The sequence below is a fragment of the Felis catus genome, chromosome C2 (genome assembly GCF_018350175.1).
Source record: "Felis catus isolate Fca126 chromosome C2, F.catus_Fca126_mat1.0, whole genome shotgun sequence".
Classification (NCBI taxonomy): Eukaryota; Metazoa; Chordata; class Mammalia; order Carnivora; family Felidae; genus Felis; species Felis catus.
In genome coordinates, this window is record NC_058376.1 from 2,197,217 (window position 1) to 2,206,126 (window position 8,910).

Genomic DNA, 8,910 nt, shown 5'->3' on the forward strand with positions numbered 1-8,910 from the left:
TTCTCTGGAAGTTGGTAGAAGGAGCCCAGGGACCCCTCCCTCCTGTTCAGGCACCCAGGGAGGGCCTTCAGTCTTCAGCCGCGGGCCCACTGAGAGGACACGGCTGCTCGATCAGGAAAACCAGCCAGCCTTCATTTATTCATTGTTTCCTTACTTCCGCAAATATCTGCTGGACCCCTGGAAAAGCCACATCACGTGGGGGTGGGACCTGGGCCAGGACGGCGGCCTCCACCTTGCACAGTCACGTGGAATGATGGAGCCCCTCCTGCGAGTCAGGCCCCCAGGAGTGGGGACCCAGCCGGGATAGCAGAACAGACCAGCTGCTGCTCTCAGGGAGCCTGGTCGTGACAATCCCTGGGAACCGAATCAAGGGCTCTGGGGCAAAGCAACCATCCCGGGAGCCCTGACCCGGGGCTGGCGGCCGACAGCCTTGGCAGGCAGGTCACACTGTGTGTCTTGAGCTGAGTGGCGACATACTGTGTGCACTATGAAAACTCAGCAAGCTGACCGCCTATGATTTGTGCATTTTTTTCGTGTGTGTTACGTTCTGTTAATGGTTTGCCTAAAATCATTCTCTTCTGGGGGCGAAGAAACCGGGAGGTATTAGTCGCAGAGAGCAGAGGTGGGTTTTGCAGGACGATGGGTCCTGGAACCCCACCCTCCAGCCTGGCACCTGTTGACGATTCTTCGATTCCTCTGTGTGCCTAAAACTCCTGCTGAGGGTTTGCATCACAAACGAGGACAGTAACGATGATGGGAGGAATGAATGAAGAGGGTAAGACAGAACATCTTTAATTTCTTTCCACAGAAAAAGAAATATGGGGAAAGAGTAGAGGTTTGGGATTGGCAGGGGGGCAGGGGGCCTGGCGAGTGGTGAGTGTGAACACGGACCATGCCTTTTATTTAGCTGTGGAAGTGAGAACACAGTGAGCTCTGTGCCCAGGATGGAGAGCGTGAACATTCTAGTTTTACACACGTGTGAGTGCGTCTGTGTGTGTGCTTAAGAACACATGGTTTAGCTGTGAAAAGCCAAGTGGCAAACACAAGGGTCACTGGGCAAGGAAAGGCCGCTGTAGCCACTGTTGGCTCAGGGCTCCCAGCCAAATGGAACGCTCTCTGGGCCACCGTCTGCCCGTCTCCCTGAGAGCTGATGGTGTCAGATCCCGTCGCTCCGTGACAGAGTGCCCCAAAACTTGCAGGCCTGTGAAGCGACATGCATTTGGTATCTCCTTCTGAGAGCCAAGGCTTTGAGAGTGGTTTCACGGGCGGTTCTGGTTCAGGACCTCTCCTGAGTTTGCAGTCAGCTGGGGCTGCGTCATCTGCAGGCTCGACTGGGGCTGGAGGGGCCGCTTCTGGGATCACACTGCACGTGGCTGTGGGCGTGGCTGTGGGCGTGGCTGTGGGTGGGACCTCACCACAGGGCTCCCTGCACGTGTTCAAACACGATCCCGGGGAGAGCCCCAGTGCTCCTGATGATCTGACCCCAGGAGTCACACAGGGCATGACCAGCACTGTTGTTTTTGTTTTTTTTTTTTAAGTTCATTTATTTATTTTGAGAGAGAGAGAGAGAGAGCAGGAGCCAGGGGAGGAACAGAGAGAGAGGAGAGAGAGAATCCCAACCAGCTGTCAGCACAGAGCCAGACACGGGGCCTGATCTCACCACCCTGGGATCATGACCTGAGCCCAAATCAAGAATCGGTTGCTTGACCGACTGCGCCATCCAGGTGCCCCCGGCACATTCTATTCATTAGAAACTAGTGGCTAAGTTCAGCCCACGCTCAAGGGGAGAGCTATGAGGTATAAAGCTGCCCTTCTCAGAGACGGATAGCAAGGAATGTGCTGACATGTTTTAAAGCCACCACCAGTCCCTTCCAGGGAAGGCATGGGCAAGGCAGTCGCCAGGGGACCAGTAGTGGGTCCCCAGGTCAGCCACACTTCTGCCTGACTTGGCCACATATTGGGGGTTCCAAGGACTCCCCTTCCTCAGGCGAGATAATTTGCTAGAGCAGCTCACGCAGAACTCAGGAAAGCACTTTACCTACTGTGCTTTATTGTAAAGGGTATGACAAAGGACACAGATGAACACCCAGATGACGAGGTCCATAGGGCAAGGTCCAAGAGGGCCCCAAGTGCAAAAGCTTCTGTCCCACGGAGTTGGAGTGTGCCACCCCTGTGCTTAGAGTTTTTAAGGAATATCCAGTGTGTTAACACAACCGATTAAACCACTGACCGTTGGTGATTAATCTCTGGCCCTTCACCTCTGTCTGAGGTTGGGGGTGGCTGAAAGTCCCCACTCTCTGATCACTGGTTGCTTCTGGTGACCAGCCCTCATCCCCCAACAGTCCACTCGCTGGCACAATCTCAGGTGTGGCTGGAAGGGGCTGGTTATGAATAACAAAAAGTGCTCCTCTCAGCCCCCTACATGAGGAAATTCCCAGGGTTTTAGGAGCTCTTGTGTCAGAAATCTGGGAGAAAAAAAAGACAAATACATATTTCCTGTTACCCCAGAGGGGAACTAGGAGCCTTATCAGTCACAATTACACCGAGTCAGGTCAGATAGGAGTCTGGGCCACTCGCCTGCCCCTCTGCCCCCAGACGAAGAAGATGGAACGATGGTGGGGACAATGTGTTTCTGAGGAAAGAGAGTGCTCAGACTGTGCCCCGAGGTCTGCTGCCCCGGCGTGGACGGCGGCCATCACCGTCAGGTGCACAGCTGTCACCCTGGGATCTCTGCCACCGTCAGTGGCCCTGGTGATCCTCAGGGCCACCAGCTCCCAGATGTGGGCAGGTCACATCTCCTAGGAGCTTCCTGATCCAGCACCCGAAGGAGGCACTGCGTGTGTGGAAATGGCATTACGCTACCCCGACGCCTGAACGAAGGTCTGCTGAATACAGAATCGTAGGTGAGAAAGCATCTTCCTACACAAGTGCCGAGGCCTGTTCCATTGTTCTGTTGCTTCCAGCGTTGCTGTTGAGAAGTCAAAGCCTCTCTGACGCCTCCTCGCTTGCACACGACCCGGTATTCTCTCTCCAGGAGCCCGTAGAATCTTCCTTTCCCGGGGGGTGGAATCCCACGATGAAGTGCCTCTCGCGGGCCTGCTTCCCACCGCGGGGCTGGGCCCGCACTGCCCCTCCCAGGGCAGAAGTGCATGTTTTCTGTCTGGGACAATTTCCTCTTCCTGGAGCACCTGCCACTTACAGCTTGGACTTCCGGGTGGGGGTGCTGATCGCCTTGTATATTGCCTGTACTTTCCTCTCTGCTTTCAGAGAGAGATCTCTCCCTTGACATCCCAATCTTGTGTGAAGTTCTTTGTTTCTGCTGGCGTAGTTATGATTTCCTAGAGCCGCTGTCCTCTGAATGTTCCTTTTTTGCAAGTGTATTTCTTTATTTTGAAGGTGGGGGAGGGGCAGAGAGAGAGAGAGAGAGGGAGAGAGAGAATACCAATCAGCTGTCTGTCAACGTGGGGCTCGAACTCACCAACCATGAGATCATGACCTGAGCCAAAATCAAATTGGACCCTCAACCGACTGAGCCCCCCAGGCGCCCCTCTCAGTGTTCTTTTAACAGAATTTTATTCTTCTTTCGTAGATAGAGGGCCAGAATCCCTAAGGGTCTTGCTGGTTTCATTTAATTGTTTACCATTCTCTCCTCCCTCCCTCTCTTGTTTCATCCACTCAGCCTTATTTCTTTTTGTTTGTCTTGGTCTCAGCCATGTTAGAGGCCTTCCGAATGTCTGGGGGCCCTGGGTGTCTGTGATTAAGCAGTGAGGCCTCTGGCTGTGACAGGGGATTTACAGTTGTTGAGCCTGGTAGGGGAGCTTGTGGGGCCATTTATCGCCCCCCCCCCCGGGGGACATTGTCCTTTCAGGCTGGTCAGACTTAAGGAAAGAAGCTTCTAGTCTCTTGTCTGGAGCTGAATGAAGAGATGGGATGAGTCCCGACATTCACCGTCCTGCCTGTGGTGACCTGGCCACGCGCGTTCCGTGTGGAGCCGCTGCCTCGACTGTTTGTGGCTCTCTCGGGTCCAGACACTCTGCTTGCCCCAAGAATAGACCTCCCGTCCTCTGCTGGGGTGACGGAGGGGCCGCACCTACTCCTCCGCCAGCTGGCCCCCTCCCCTCCACCGAGGTAGGGTCCCCGGCAGGCACATCTGCCGAGGCCTCAGAACCACCCAACACTGGCCTGGGGATCTTCTAAACACCGAGGCATGGGAGTTGGCTTGCAGACATCTTGGGAGACCCCCGGCCTGCCCACCCCGGCCCTGAACTTGCGCAACCTGGTCATCTGCACCCGCTGTGGAAGCATCCAGAATGCCTGCACCTCAGCCACAAGGAAGACCCTTTCCAGGGTTGCCTGTCCCTGGCTCGTGGTCTGCGGGCCACTGGGAGACGCGGGTGCTGCAAATGGGGTACAGAGTCTGACACGGGGACCTACCCGGGGAGGTGGCGTGGGTCAACAGTGAGTGTTGAGATGTGTCCTCTGGGAAGGTTGGCAGCAGATGCAGCAGATGCAGCAGAATTAGCAGCTGTGATCACCTGCCTGCAGCCTGGGGGAGGCCAGAGGGTCTGTCGGTGGGGTCTTGTCTTTGCTCCTGGGCTGGCTTCCCCATTTCGCTGTGGTGGGTTTCGCGTGCACTTGAGTAGAGATCAGTAAAATGGCCCCACGTGCCCCCCACCCCATCCCCTCCTCTGATGGGACTTCTGGAAGGTTTCTCTGGGTGGAGAAAGGAAGGGAGGGGGCAGAGGCAGTGGGGGTGGGGGGCTATCATCGGAGGCACGAGTAGTGCTGGCCAGTGGTGATGGGAGAGAAGGGGACAGGTCTGTAGGGTGTTTGGGGCCCAACCGGAAAGCCTGGGGACGTAGGGTGGGACGGTGGAGGTGCCAGCCAGGGTCAGATGTCCCCGCATGGAGGTGTGCCACCCTGCCATCCCAAGCGCCCGTGTAGCTGTGGCAGGGCCGCTGCCCCACCATCTCCCAGGCTGCCTCTCACCTCTGTGTAAGGTCGGTGCCCGTTGGCAGCGTGAGGGCTCTTCAGGGAACAGGGAGCCAAAGCCCCAGCTCTGCAGTGGGAAACACCACTCTGAGCCGTGGGATGGCAAGGCGGTGCTCGCTCACTCATCCGTTCACTTGTCCACCCTTTCCCTCCTGCACAGGCTTTGTGGAGACTGGCAGGCCTGGGCTCCGGCCGGGGGGCGGGCGATCCCTGCCCATGGGCTCCCAGCCCTAGGCACGCGTGCCCGGCACGAAGTGGGTGCCTTTCAAGACTCGGACTTTCACAGTTGTTTAAAAACAGTCTGAATGACGGAACACTTTACAAAAAAAGTCACCTATAATCCCTGCTCTAACAGCCCGTCTTCACCGTTCAGTGTTTTCTTCTGGTGTTTCTCTCTCTTTGAGCATGTACACACACCCATACACACCCGTACGTGTGCACATATTCACACACTCGCGTATGTACGTGTATGCATACACATACACATATTCTCCTTTTGTATGTACCCTGTGCATGTACGTTCTATATACTTTCTTTATATATATATGTATATATATATATATATATACATATATATATATATATATGTACTCTATATATGTATGTGTGTATACATAGACATTATACATGTAAATGTAAATATACAAGTAAGCAAATTTAATTTAAACGAATACTCACTGGTTTACCCACCAGCTTTGTACTTGTCATTTTTATTGTCTGGATGATATCCCAATCTGTGGCTATAATATTATTTCTCAAAATATTCCTTGGATACTGAATGTTTGGTTCATTTTCAAAGTCCTATTCTCTAGGGGCGCCTGGGTGGCGCAGTCGGTTAAGCGTCCGGCTTCAGCCGGGTCACGATCTCGCGGTCTGTGAGTTCGAGCCCCGCGTCAGGCTCCGGGCTGATGGCTCAGAGCCTGGAGCCTGTTTCCGATTCTGTGTCTCCCTCTCTCTCTGCCCCTCCCCCGTTCATGCTCTGTCTCTCTCTGTCCCAAAAATAAATAAACGTTGAAAAAAAAAATAATAATATCAAAGTCCTATTCTCTAAATCTGCAGGTGCTTAGCAACCGCCCCCGCACCGGCCCTGGTAGACCTGGGCCTCACCATGTACAACACAGACCTGCCCCCAACACACACGGTGTGGGGGCGGCAGGCAGTGAGCAGGTGACTAGACAAAGGACGGTCACAAAGGGAGTGTGCGCTGAGGGAGGGACACAGCGGCGGCTCTGGGACGGGCGGACAGCTGTCCTCATCACATGGGAACGGGCTTCCGCTGGCGGGGTATTTCTCTCCAGGGGGCTGAGGCGCCCTGGCTGGGCTGCATGAGCACATCGTGCGGGTTCACCTGTTATCGAGCACCTTGGGGCCAGTGTGTGGGTGGCGGCTGGGGAAACTCTGCACGTCCCTGGGGCCCCTGTGAGAGGCCGCCGAGATGGGCTTCCAGAGTCCTGTAAAACTCGGCGGAGGTGCAGCCCTCAAAACTGTGCTCGAAGCACCGGATCGCAGTCGGTGACACAGAGCGCCTGTCCCAGGTACGCCTATGAGGCATGAGTTCGGTCCCGTTCAGATTACGGGCGGGATCTCCAGTCCTGATTTGCTATCTTGAGTCTCTGGCCAGGAATACTGCCTTTTCCGAGCCCATCGGGCACGTCCACGGGCAGCAGGCTCTTTACCCACTTGGTGGTAACGTCCGGACCCTGAACCTGCCCGGCCCCCTCAGTCCGCCACACAGGCCTGGGCACATCAGGGCAGGACAGGCACAGGGCCCGGCACAAATCGAAACTCAGACCCCTTGCTCGTAACTTGTTAATAATTTCAAAACAGTGGCAATGAGCCTCCAACCACGCGCTGGCCTGTCCACAAGGCCTTTGCTGCCTCTTTCAGTCAGAAGAGCTGTTGTTGATATTTTGGCCTGTGTCCCCGAGTTGGGGAGAAAAAAGTACTCACCCCATTGCTAACAGGGGTAAGGGACTTTTTCCAGGGAACCAGCCCAGCAGGGGGGAGGTCAGGCGCAACTCTGACCACAGCCCCCAAACGTGTGACTTACGGAGGCCAGAGAGCAGGCGAGGTGCCTCAGGGCGGATGGAGGAGACACCCCGAGGCACTGGGCCCAGCCTCTGACGGGACCCTTACCGAGAACAGGCCAGGTGATCAGCATGCGACAGTGGCCCCAGCACCAGCACGTGATGGCATCTGGAGACAAGGTCTTACAGAGGCGATTGGGTTAAAATGAGGTCACAAGGGTGGGTCCGACCCCAATGTGACTGGGTCCTTATGAGAAGAGGAGATCAGGACACAGATACACGCAGAGGGAGGGCCAGGTGAGGACTATGGCGGGGCGGGGGTGGGGAGGACAGAGCCAGCCCCGTCCCTGCCTGGTCCTCGGACATGCAGCCTCCAGGACAGAGAATGACAGCTTGCTGCCTGAGCCGCCCCCCTGTCCACCGCGGGAAAGCAGTGTGGCTGGTGTGTGTCTGCCAGACCCGTGATGCTGGCTCATTCCAGCACGAACCGCTCACGTGCTTGGCACACAGACGCTTCAGGGTATTACAAAGGCGGCCGCCGTCCCAGAGCTGGACGAGCCAGACAGACTTCGCCCCCGCAGAGAGACAGACAAGAACAAGTAGCCACAGGATCGCTGCGGGAATGTCAGCTCTGGGCCGGGCCCACCTGGGAGGCCTCCCTGGTCACTTGTGTTACTGTTTACGGTTCCAGATACCCCCCAGGGAAGGTTCCAGGCGATGGGAACGCAGGCTGGCACCGGGCCAGGAGTGAGAGACGGAAGACAGGCGCGCAAGCCCCTGCCCGGCCTCCCCCACCCTGCCTGGGTGGGGTCCTTCTGCAACCCCCGTCCATGCACGGCACAGGGCGAGCGAGCCTGGGCCTGCGTGTGGCGCTCCCTCCCAATCCCTGTCTCTGTCTGTGCCCGCCAGGAATGTGACCCACCCTCTGAGCCTGACCGGACCTTCAGCACTGCTGTCCCGGGTAGGCCTGCCCCTCCCCCCCCAAGGGGGCCCTGGAGGTCTCGGGAGTGACAGCCAGACCCCTGAGAGGCCGTGGGCCGTGGGACCCTCCTCCTGCTGTTGTCCCCACCTGAGCTTTCCTGGGCTGGGGACACGTGTCCCAGCTCTGCAGCCCACACGCGGCAAGGCCTGTGGCCACTCCCTCCCTCCCCATCCGGGCGTTCTACCACGGGGTCCCTGCAGGTGGGGGCTCTAGCAGCACTGACATCTTCTGCCAACACCACCCCAGCAGCTGTGCCCTACACAGGGTCCTGGGTCCCGGGCCCCCAGCCACGGCCCGTCTTCTGACTGTGGCAGGTGCCGTGAGGAAAGTAAGGCGCGGTGCTGTCCGCGTGGCCTGCTGCCCCCCAACCGCCTGACTTCCTGTCTGTCCCTCACACCCTGCCTGCTCCCGTCTCCGCCTCGTTCCGCTTCATGCTCCACGGTGGTCACCCCGCCTGAGGTCACCTGCTTCTGGCCCGTGATCTGTCCCTCCTACTGGAATACCCCCCTCAGACCCCCGTGCCAGGACGATGTGCACCGTAGAGATGACCCACAACAGAGCTTTCTCGAGTAAATGTCCGACCGGACGAGGAGGTGGCACTGAAAGGGACGTATCACGATGAGGAAACAGACGTGCCAAGGCCCTGGGGCGGGGATGAGCTGGGCCCTAGGACGGGGGAGGAGGGAGGAGCCCATGGGGGTGCAGCAGAGGTGGGCGGGCCCAGACCTCATGCTTGGACCATACTGGGGGCTCCGGGGAGCACTGGAGTGCTCCCAGCAGAGACAGGAGCACGCTGTCCACTTCTGGGGGCCATTCCCACCTGCGGGCGTCTCCCTTCCAGCCAGCGTGACCGACACTTCAGGCAGCAGAAACGCAGGGGCACGGAGCCCCCAAAGCAAACACACCCCG